The sequence below is a fragment of the Silene latifolia genome, chromosome Y, assembly GCF_048544455.1.
Source record: "Silene latifolia isolate original U9 population chromosome Y, ASM4854445v1, whole genome shotgun sequence".
In the NCBI taxonomy this organism is placed as follows: Eukaryota; Viridiplantae; Streptophyta; class Magnoliopsida; order Caryophyllales; family Caryophyllaceae; genus Silene; species Silene latifolia.
The window spans coordinates 393,618,081-393,628,219 of record NC_133538.1 but is presented as its reverse complement, the minus strand read 5'-3'; the positions used below and the strand labels follow the sequence as shown (position 1 = coordinate 393,628,219).

Below are 10,139 nucleotides of genomic sequence, written 5' to 3'. Positions count from 1 at the left end.
AATGTGACATATAAACAAAATGCAAGTCCTAAGTTCACATTGTTATACCGCATCAATCAAAATAAAGCCACATAGTCATTAACATAAAGAGGAAAAAGGAGATTGGAAAGATCATACCATGCGGTCTTCAATATCCTCATGTCTCGGATGTGGCGTAGTCGATCAATGTGAACAAGGATAAAACAAACACAATATATACAACAATATATACATGACTACGCTACAAAGGAAATGAACTTGTTTTTTGTTTTTCAATTTTTCAATTTTTATGGTTTTTCAAATTTTTCAATTTTTTTGGATTTTTGAATAAAAAACAAGTTAGAATTCCCCATCCCCACACTAATATGGGCATTGTCCTCAATGGCCAAAATGATGGGAAATCATGCAAGCATGATGCATGAATTCTACTCTAAATGCAAGCTACACTAAGCTACACTACATGATGCATGGTTTTTTTTGTTTATGACGGAGAGCGTAATTTAGATTACCTCCCGTTGCGTATGCATGTACTTCCCCAAACCGAGTTATACATTATTTATAATGTCCTAAAGTTGGGGTAGTTCATTCACACAAGATGCAATGCATGAAACTAAATTTGTCATTTTGGATTTTCAAAAGGTGGGAACAATGAAATAAGAACACCTCAATGGGGCCGAAGTGTTAGTCCTCTATGTTGCTAGGACTCAACCAACCATGATCAAGATAAAGTAAATAAAACAAAGAAAGAAGTAAGCAAACCTCAAGAGGGTAGGAGCCTCCAAAGCTTGCTAGTCTTCCACCATATCATCATTATCATCATCTTCCTCAATAGAAGTAGACTCATCACCACTTCCCTCTTCACTTTCTTGTTCACTTTGTTCATCATCTTCTTCTTCTTCTTCACTAGCCTCTTCATCAATGCTATCAACAACCTCATCACCGACAACCTCATCGTCACCCGGAATCTCACCCTTAGATGCACTCGGAAAGAAGACTTCCCTATCCGCCCAACTAGGCAAAGGACATGAAGGATCAAGTAGTCCTTGCCTAGCTTAATGAAGGAGGGGTGGATATTGGGCTAAGTAAGCATCCTCCTGATCCTTAAAAGCTTGATTGTGCATCTCTTGCATTAGTAGAGTCATATAATCTTTGCTTGCTTCAACACCTTCGGCTTTGAACTCTTGGTACTTGAAAGGATAGGGTGGTGTGACAATGGAAGAGGAGGGCATTTCAACTTCATCCCTTTGTTGTCGGATAATGTATTCGGCTTCTTTTGAGAGGGGAAGGAGGTAGTTGGTCCGATGGACACTCAAACGACAAATCTTAGAAGGCAAAGTAAAAGATCTAGCCTCATTGGTGAGCCACCCATACTTGGTGTCAAGAGGGTTATGGGTAACCCACTTGTACTTGTTAATCATAGCATCCATATCAATGAGATGACCCCCCTTTTTCGCCACATACTTGCTATCCTTGTTGAACCTCGGATCAAAGTACTTAGCCAAAAGAGTGACTAGACCTTCATTTAAAATAACGGTGGTGCCTTGCTTCCCACAATCAACATTTAGCCATCTATCCACCAAAAGCCTTAGAGAATTGAAAGGCTTGGTGAATTCCCTTCCAATATTTAAGGTCGGCTCAAGAAGAACACAATCGAGCTTGGTAAAGTGGTTGGTGTCTTTTTCTGCAATGATGGTATTCCCTATGACCTTATGCCACACTCTAATGCCCGGATGGTGGACTAATAGAGCGCGACTAGCATGATAGTTCTCAAATTTCCTTCCGGAAATCGCCTCCCAAAGAGGAGTGGGGTCATACATTCCGGGATTCTTGAAATAACTATGTGAATCGCTAAGACCCAATGCTTTACCCAATTCTTCAAAGGTAATGCGCCTACTCACATTAGCTAGGCGGAACTCGATGTTTTCCATTGTCTCTACCTTAGTAACTTTCAAAGAACTCAAGAATTCTAAGGTAAGGGAGGGGTATGTCAATTCTTTTGTTGCAAACAATTTTCCCAACCCTATGGCTTCAAAGAAGGCTTTAGTTTGCTCAAGGACACCCAACTTATCTAAGGCATCTTCACAAATAAACTTGGTGGATAGAAAGGATTTTCTAGCATACTTGGTAAATGTTTCCCTATGGGAGTTAGAGATGAAAATTACCTCCGGATAGTTCGAAAGTTGAGCAATTTCCGGAGTTGTTGATGTTGTTGCTTCCAAGGGAGGTTGTTGTTATTGCACTTCCAAGTTTGAGCTAGCTACCACAATAGCCAATGAGGCTTTCTTTGCTTGAAGACTCTGTTGATAATGCCTTTGCCTTAGGTGCCTTTGTTGCTCCTTTTGTCCTTGCCATTGATGATTTAACCAAGAAAAGAGTGAAAATCTTCAATTTCCAAGTATACCCAAAGCGATTTTAAGGTGAAAGGCTTTGCCTTTATAATTTTAAAAATTGACTCAAAGGTTGAAGATTTTGGTGCTTGGTTTGATTTTTGTTGAAAGAGGAGTGATTAATTTTTGTTAGAAGGATGATTTGATTTGATTTTGATGAATGTGGTTGAGGAATCTTGTTTTTGTGATGGAGAGGATGAGGGTTTTGAGTTTTGGGGTTTATGGGTAGTGTTTTGAATGAATAAATGAAGAAATGAATGGGGGATGGGGTTTATAAAAGATCCGAAAAATTTTGAATAGCAGGGGAAGACGGGCGTCTTTCCTTCGGGGACTTCCGGATTCTCGCTTGTTTCGGCCCGAGTTCTCGCCTAAAGACGGGCGTCTTTCAGTAAAGACGCTCGGATTGTTCAACTACGGGACGGGCGTCTTCTGCTGAAGACGGGCGGATTCTCATCCAGTGAGATTTCTTGTTTTTCCCAGCCAAAAAGACGGACGTCTTTCCTTTCAGGACGGGCGTCTTTCTGAGGACGGGCGTCTTCTCTTGCAGGACGCTCGGATTTATCAACAGTCCCAAAATTTCAGAATTTCAGTTCAGATGGACGGGCGGATTCTTACAAAGACGCCCGGATTGCCTGAAGACGGGCGGATTCCCTTGAAAACGCTCGGATTCTCCCTGTTTTACCCGGATTAAGTTCCATCCGTGTACTTGCATATCCCTTGTCATTTTTCATTCTTCAAAATCCCGTGTTCTTCATTGTGGGGGCACTACTAAGGCATGAATAGCCTAGGCAATTGCTATCCCCACACTAAGCTAAAGCACTACACATCAATTGAATCATTAGTCCCTCTCTCACTTCTCTCAAAAATGATAATTATCTTGATCAAAGCATAAGAATTCAAGAATGACAAAAATGCAATGTAAGAATTAAAATGCGAGTTAGGGAGTTAGAAATATTTACAAATGGTGGTTTAGGGAGGACTCCACCAAACTCTCATCCTTAGTGAGATGTCATGGGGGCATGTCCAAGGTGTTGTTAATGTTGCTCAACACCTTGAAGAAGTAATCAAAAGCTTGTTCATTATCATGATAAAGATCTTCAATAGACATTTGCCCTTGTTGTCGGTCTTGATCGATAGCATTACCAATATAGGGATTGAAAATCACTTCAAACTCATCGTCCCAAAAACCACAAACTTCATCCACTTGATCACTAAAGATCTCTTGAGTTGATGGAGACAACTCTCCCATTTTCTTGTCTTGGCCAATGAGGCCATCCTCTTCATTGCTCGACTTTGGTGAGCTTTTCAAACTCTCTTTGTTACAATTCACTTGCTCTTTGAATGGAGCATCTTCAATTTTCTTCTTCCAATGGAATTCCGACTTCTTCTATCATCCTTCCGGCTATAATGATCAACCATAAAACATGGTTCATGCAAACGGGGAGCTCTCATGGTCTTGTCAAGATTGAAAGTTATGCTCTCATCTCCTACTTCTAGAGTGAGCTCTCCATACTTCACATCAATCACCGCACCCGCGGTGTGTAAGAAAGGTCTTCCTAGAATGATTGGAATGTTGGAGTATTCTTCCATGTCAACAATGACAAAGTCCAGCGGGATGAAAAATTTCCCAATTCTTACGGGAACATCTTCCCATATCCCTAATGGTGTCTTCGTCGATCTATCGGCCATTTGGAGTGTGATATTGGTGCATTTAAGCTCTCCCATCCCCAACCTTTTACTCACCGAGTACGTCATAACACTCACACTAGCCCCTAGATCACATAAGGCTTTGTTGATCGTGGTGTCTCCAATGGTACACGGTATTGAGAAGCTTCCCGGATCTTTGAGTTTTGGTGGTGAACTCCCTTGAAGTATTGCACTAGTCACCTTAGTGAAGGCGATAGTCTACAGCTTCCGGATCGACTTCTTCTTTGTGAGTATGTCTTTCATGTATTTTGCATTGGCCAGCACGTGATTGATTAATTCCGTGAAAGGAATTGAGACTTCCAAATTCTTCACAATTTCCATAAATTTTCCAAGTTGGTCATCAAATTTGGGCTTGGATTGACGACTTGGGAAAGGAAGTCTAATCACAATGGGCTCCTTCTCCTTGACCTTGTCTTCATTTTTCTTTGAAATTTCTTATTTTGATGGTTCTCCATCCTTGGAGTTTTGCACAATTTCTTCTTTATCACTAGCTTCCACAACTTCATCCTCAACTTGAGTCTTCGGTGCTTCATACCTTGTACCACTCCTCAAGTGAATGGCACTAACCGTTTCATGTCTTGGGGGATTACTTTGAGGTGGTAATTGCCCATTTTGTCTTTGTGAGCTTGAAGATGCTAGTTGAGTCAATTGGGTTTCCAACATTTTGGGGTGAGCTAGGATGTTGTTGATGGTGGTTTCCTTTGCTTGACTATCCTTTTGCATTTGAGTGAAAAACTCTTGTTGATTCTTTTGCTTTTGAAGGACCGCTTTTTGAACATCAAAACCTTGGTCATTTTGTTGATTGTATGGAGATTGATTTTGGTAACCTTGATTTTGGTAGTAAAAGGGTCTTTGATTTTGGTTTCTCATGGGAAGTGGGGTGTATGTTGTTTAAGGGTTTTGAACATTTTGGCTTTTGTATGAGAGATTTGGATGGAATTTGGTGTTTTCATTGTAATAGTTTGAATAAGGGGTACCACTCTTGTATGCTTGGAAAGCATTCACTTGTTCATTTGTTCCCCTACATTCACTTTGGTCATGTCCCAAAGTTCCACAATTCTCACATATCCCACTTGGGATTGAAGAAGATACCGTCATGGAATTAACATGATGCTTTGGTGATTTTGAGGCTTCTTCAAGTGTAGCCATAGCTTTTTCAAACTTCAAATTGATGGTATCAATGTGAGCACTAAGTTGAGCACTCAATTGAGTAATGGAGTCCACTTCATGCTTTCCTCCTCTAGTAGCCTTGCGATGTCTACTATATTGTGAGTTATGGACCGTCATTTCCTCAATTTTGTTCCAAGTTTGATTGTCATCAACTTCGGTGAACATTCCATTTGATCCCATGTTGAGAATGTTTCTTGAATCTTCATAAAGACCGTTCCAAAATTGTTGTACCAAGAACCACTCGCTATGTCCATGGTGAGGACATGAGCGACAAATCCCCTTAAACCGCTCTCAAGCTTCATACAAATATTCTTCATCCCTTTGCTTAAAGCCCGTGATTTGAGCTCTTAGCATGTTAGTATTTTCCGGTGGATAGAACATTTTGTAGAATACTAGAGCCAACTTCTTCCAAGAATCAATTCCGAGAGTAGCCTTTCAACCATTGTTTCGCGGTGCCAATTAGAGAAAAAGGAAATAAGACCCATCGTATTTGGTCTTGAGTTACACCGGTTTGAGAAATCGTATCACAATAGTCAGAAAAAGTCTCCATATGAGAATGAGGGTCTTCACTAGGCATCCCCCCAAATTGGCTTCTTTCGACTAATTGGATAAATGCGGATTTGGCAATAAAATTTCCGGTTAGATGTTGTGGTGTGGGAGTACCATTGGGTAGGTTCTCCTCGGTGGGTACGGAATGTGATGAAAACTTAGGCATTGTGGGTTGATTTTGTGTTGGGTTCTCCTCACCTTCTCTTGCAAAAGGGTTGATGAACTCAATAGTATTTGGTTGAATATCTACAACCTCATCAATACCTCTCAAAGTTCTCTTAGCAAGTCTTCTATTGGTTGTCAAAGTTCTTTCAATTTCACGATCAAAGGGTAACAACTCACCTTGTGACCTTCTAAACATGCAAAATATCAAACAACTCGAAAACAATTAGAACAAACCTTGAGGAGTTTTACTTCCCCAAGGCAAAGAAAGACACAACTAATAACAATATAAGAAAATCTAAATCAAGTTAACACCGTCCCCGGCAACGGCGCCATTTTTGGTCGGGATATTTTTACTAAATCTTTCGGTTACTTGTCGTTAGGAGAACCTAGACCAAAACACAATTTATAACTTCACAAACAAATCTACAATTAGTAAAGAGGCAAGTAAAGGTCGGATCCCAAGGGACGGGAATTGAGATGAGATTTCTATTGCAACTAGTGGTGTCTTAGGGGTGTCACAATTGAGGTTTGATGTAGAAGATCACTAAACTAAATAGCAATGAAAGTAAACAAGGAAGATGAATTAAAAGGGATGTAAACAATTGAAAAAAGCACTAGGGTGTCATGGGGTCATAGGGGATTCATGGGAACTGATCATACAAACATGTTCTCAAATTATAAGCAAGCAATTGATGTTGTGATGGATCGAGTTGGTTTATATCTTACAATCCTAGGAAAGTTTGGGTCCCGGAGCCGAATCGATTAGATTGTACAACACCTACAAGTCGACTTAGTCTTCCCTACTCAACAACATGCATGATTTATGTCTTACAAGTCTCATTGAAAAGATAGGTGATGGGTAAAAAAATGCAAGGATTCATAGGCTCACATTTCATCAAACATAACATGTGCATGAGTTGAGATCACAACAAGCAAGCAAATAAACTATGAAAGCATATTAATTTAAGAATGAATCATTCCCCATGTTGGTCTCCCCTAATTACCCATTAACCCTAGCTAAGGAACTACTCACTCATTATCATGTTGAACATGCTAGCAAGGTTGTCAATCATACCAACAAAGTGAAACATGATGAATAAATGAAAGTGATTAACAATAATTAAAGAGGGATTAAGAGAAATATACCTACTAATGATTCCAATAATAAAACAAAGAATAAAAGAAGTACTTGATGCTTGATTGAGAGATTGTCAATCTCCCAATGATAACCCAAATAATCTTCAATTACCCAAAATAAAGGATGAACAAGAGAGAGATTAAGGAAATAAAACTTGTATTAAAACTTGATTAATTGTTGATTACAAGATTAAAGAGAGATTTGATTGATATTAACTACACTAAAGATTGCTAAGAAGAACATGCTCTTCTAATTAGACTAATGGGGTATTTATAGTGGGGATTAGGTGGATGAATTAGGGCTAAATAAGGGCTTAAATGACGATTAAGTCCCTACTTAAGGAAACGCCGGTCTTTTTGGAAAGACTCCGGTCTCTAGGGAGACTCCGGTCTCTAGAAAAAGATGTGCATCCTTCCTTGAAGCTTGAAGAAAACGAAATGGGTTTGCCTGAGAATCCGGGCGTCTTTAGCACGGGACGGGCGGATTTGGTGGTCTCTGCCCGAGCGTTTTGGAGTGAAGACGGGCGTCTTCTGGGTATTTTGCCCGGGCGTCTTGGGGAGAAGACGCACGGATTGTGGTGGTGGAGACGGGCGTCTTCTGGGGAAGACGCACGGATTGCTGTGCAGTCTCGTTTCTTCTTCTTTTCTTCATTTTTCTTCATAGAATCCTTGGGGATTTCCACGGGGATGCAAGGATCTTTTCTCATCATTTCCCATCTACTATAGTATGTACAAAGGCCTTCTAATCTTATCTCTCCTTGATGCTTGGTCATTGAATTCAATCAATTTAGCCTCATTTTGCCATGAAAATGCAAGGTTTGCACTCCTTTCCTACCAAGGGATCAAAACCTCAAAGAATATGCAAAACAAAGAAATAAAGACAATAAATGACCCAAATATGCACTGAAAAGCATGGGAACAAGGCTAATTCGGGGACTAAATGTGCTCTAATTATGGTCACATCAATAGTACGTGATTATTGTAATGAATCTTGGTTCTATAAATTTATTATTAACATGCTTAAATGCGTGTAAATGAACTAACAGTTCAATGTCCCAAATTGAATAGGAAGGATTTGGTGCTACTGGCAATCTAAGTAGAAATAAAAACAGTGTACTGGATTGACTCACGTGAAGGCAAACCCTCTGACAGTTGTGTAAGGATGATAACTGAGTAAGTTTACAACCTTCAATAATGACATTTATTATTGTATGACTTGAGCCATATATATGCAAATAATAATGGCATGTGTGTATATTTATGTATTTATGTTTTTGAAGCAAAAAAAAGATTATGTCCACTTGGGAAATATGAAAGCAACGCTGTTCCCAATTTTATCACGCCATTAGTAAATGTATTCTTAATAATTACTCGTATAATTTAATTTATGTTTTTGCGAGAGGTTGATTATCTAATTCAGCTGATTTGTGTGTGATTTACATAATAGTCTCCTAAAGCACCAGACAACAAACAATGCGCCTTTTACGTTTGTCAGTCCATGTGGGAGGTTATCAACAGAAAACTTTCTACAATTCCGATACGGGTTAGTGTAATTTAAAAACTATTTCACACGTAAATTGTGTTCAATTCTGCATACTTCCATGTATTATATCTATTTTGATTATGTATATTTTGAATTGTAGTTTCCACTAATACTCAACAAAGCCCAGAATATTCGCCAGAGAACATCAACCAGATGAGAAATATGTGGGCCAGTTATGTTGTTTCATTAGCGGAGTCTCAATAGTTTTCTCATGCTTTATTTACGAGTGTGTATATATAGAGCCATTGTGTATTAGCTTCTTTTGTTTTTCTGAGGAAGTTGTGTTTTGGCTTTTGATCATCCTGTTTGTACTGTTTTGAAACTGGGTTTAATTGATCGCGAGGTGTAATATTTTCATGCAGGATTGAATTTTTGCAGTGCACAGCTGCTGGAATGCTATTTTCAGCAGCAGCAACAAACGCTGCTGAAAAAATAGCATTTCAGCAGCTGCTAGAAAAGCTAAAATCATTTTTTTAAAAAAAAAATTAAAAACGAGAACGGTTAAAAACAACCCGTTGCAAACAATTATTTGACAACGGTTTTATTTAGATAAATAACCGTTGACATATTTTCCCTCCCATTCAAACCGCCAAAAATATAAGATAATGAACGATAACCGTTGTCAAGTTCAAAACTTTTACAACGGTTTATTTAAGTAGAACCGTTGTCAAAAGATGAATATAACAATGGTTTTGCACGCAATAAAGCCGTTGTTAAATTTTGACATTCGATTAAATAAGATAACGAAATGAACCATTATCATATATAATATTTAACAAAGGGTTTGGAACGATAAGATGTTGTCAATAGTAAACTACGACAACGGATTTAAAACCGTTCTTAAGATTTAATAACGGTCTCTTGAAAGATTTTATAACGGTTCTTGATGTTATATAACGATCGCGTGTTATTTGTACAACCGTGGTATATATTTAACAACCGTCGTTGCAATTACGGTCCCGTGTTTCTATTTAAAAACGGTAATTGCATTATTTGACCGTTATTGAAGGTCTTATTTGGCGTAGTGTAGGTACACACCATCTCCCATAAAACCGAACACTCCTATCTGTGTGGATAGAAAACCTCGAAGCTGTGCCACTCTCTACCCTTGACTTCCACTGTTGAATCTTAGGATCAAGTTCATGTTTCCTCTTTATGTAATCATACATATCAGGTTCGATAGTCAAGTCACTGATGGCATCACCCTTTTGAATCATATGGATCCTCATCTTAGTCATCTCATCCTTTAGTTTCATCAAAGACATAGGAGTGCACAACGAATGCACACTCTTCCTACTCAAGGCATCCGTCACCACATTAGCCTTCCCCTGATGATAGATGATTTCCATATCGTAGTCCCCAATCAACTCCATCCATCGTCTCTGATACATGTTCAACTCTTTCTATATGTAGATGTACTTCATGCTCTTATGATCTGAAAACACCTTAAAGGTTGCCCCATAGAGATAGTGCTTCCAAATCTTTAGAGCAAAAACCACTGC

General features: G+C 38.9%; 1 non-coding gene across 1 annotated transcript; it reads left to right on the top strand.

Moving 5' to 3' along the window:
• The first annotated feature begins 5,489 nt into the window (after nucleotides 1–5,489).
• LOC141635150 (small nucleolar RNA R71) lies at nucleotides 5,490–5,597 on the top strand. Its single transcript, XR_012539854.1, has one exon. It is a non-coding gene; the product is annotated as a small nucleolar RNA R71 (small nucleolar RNA).
• Nucleotides 5,598–10,139: the final 4,542 nt, after the last annotated feature.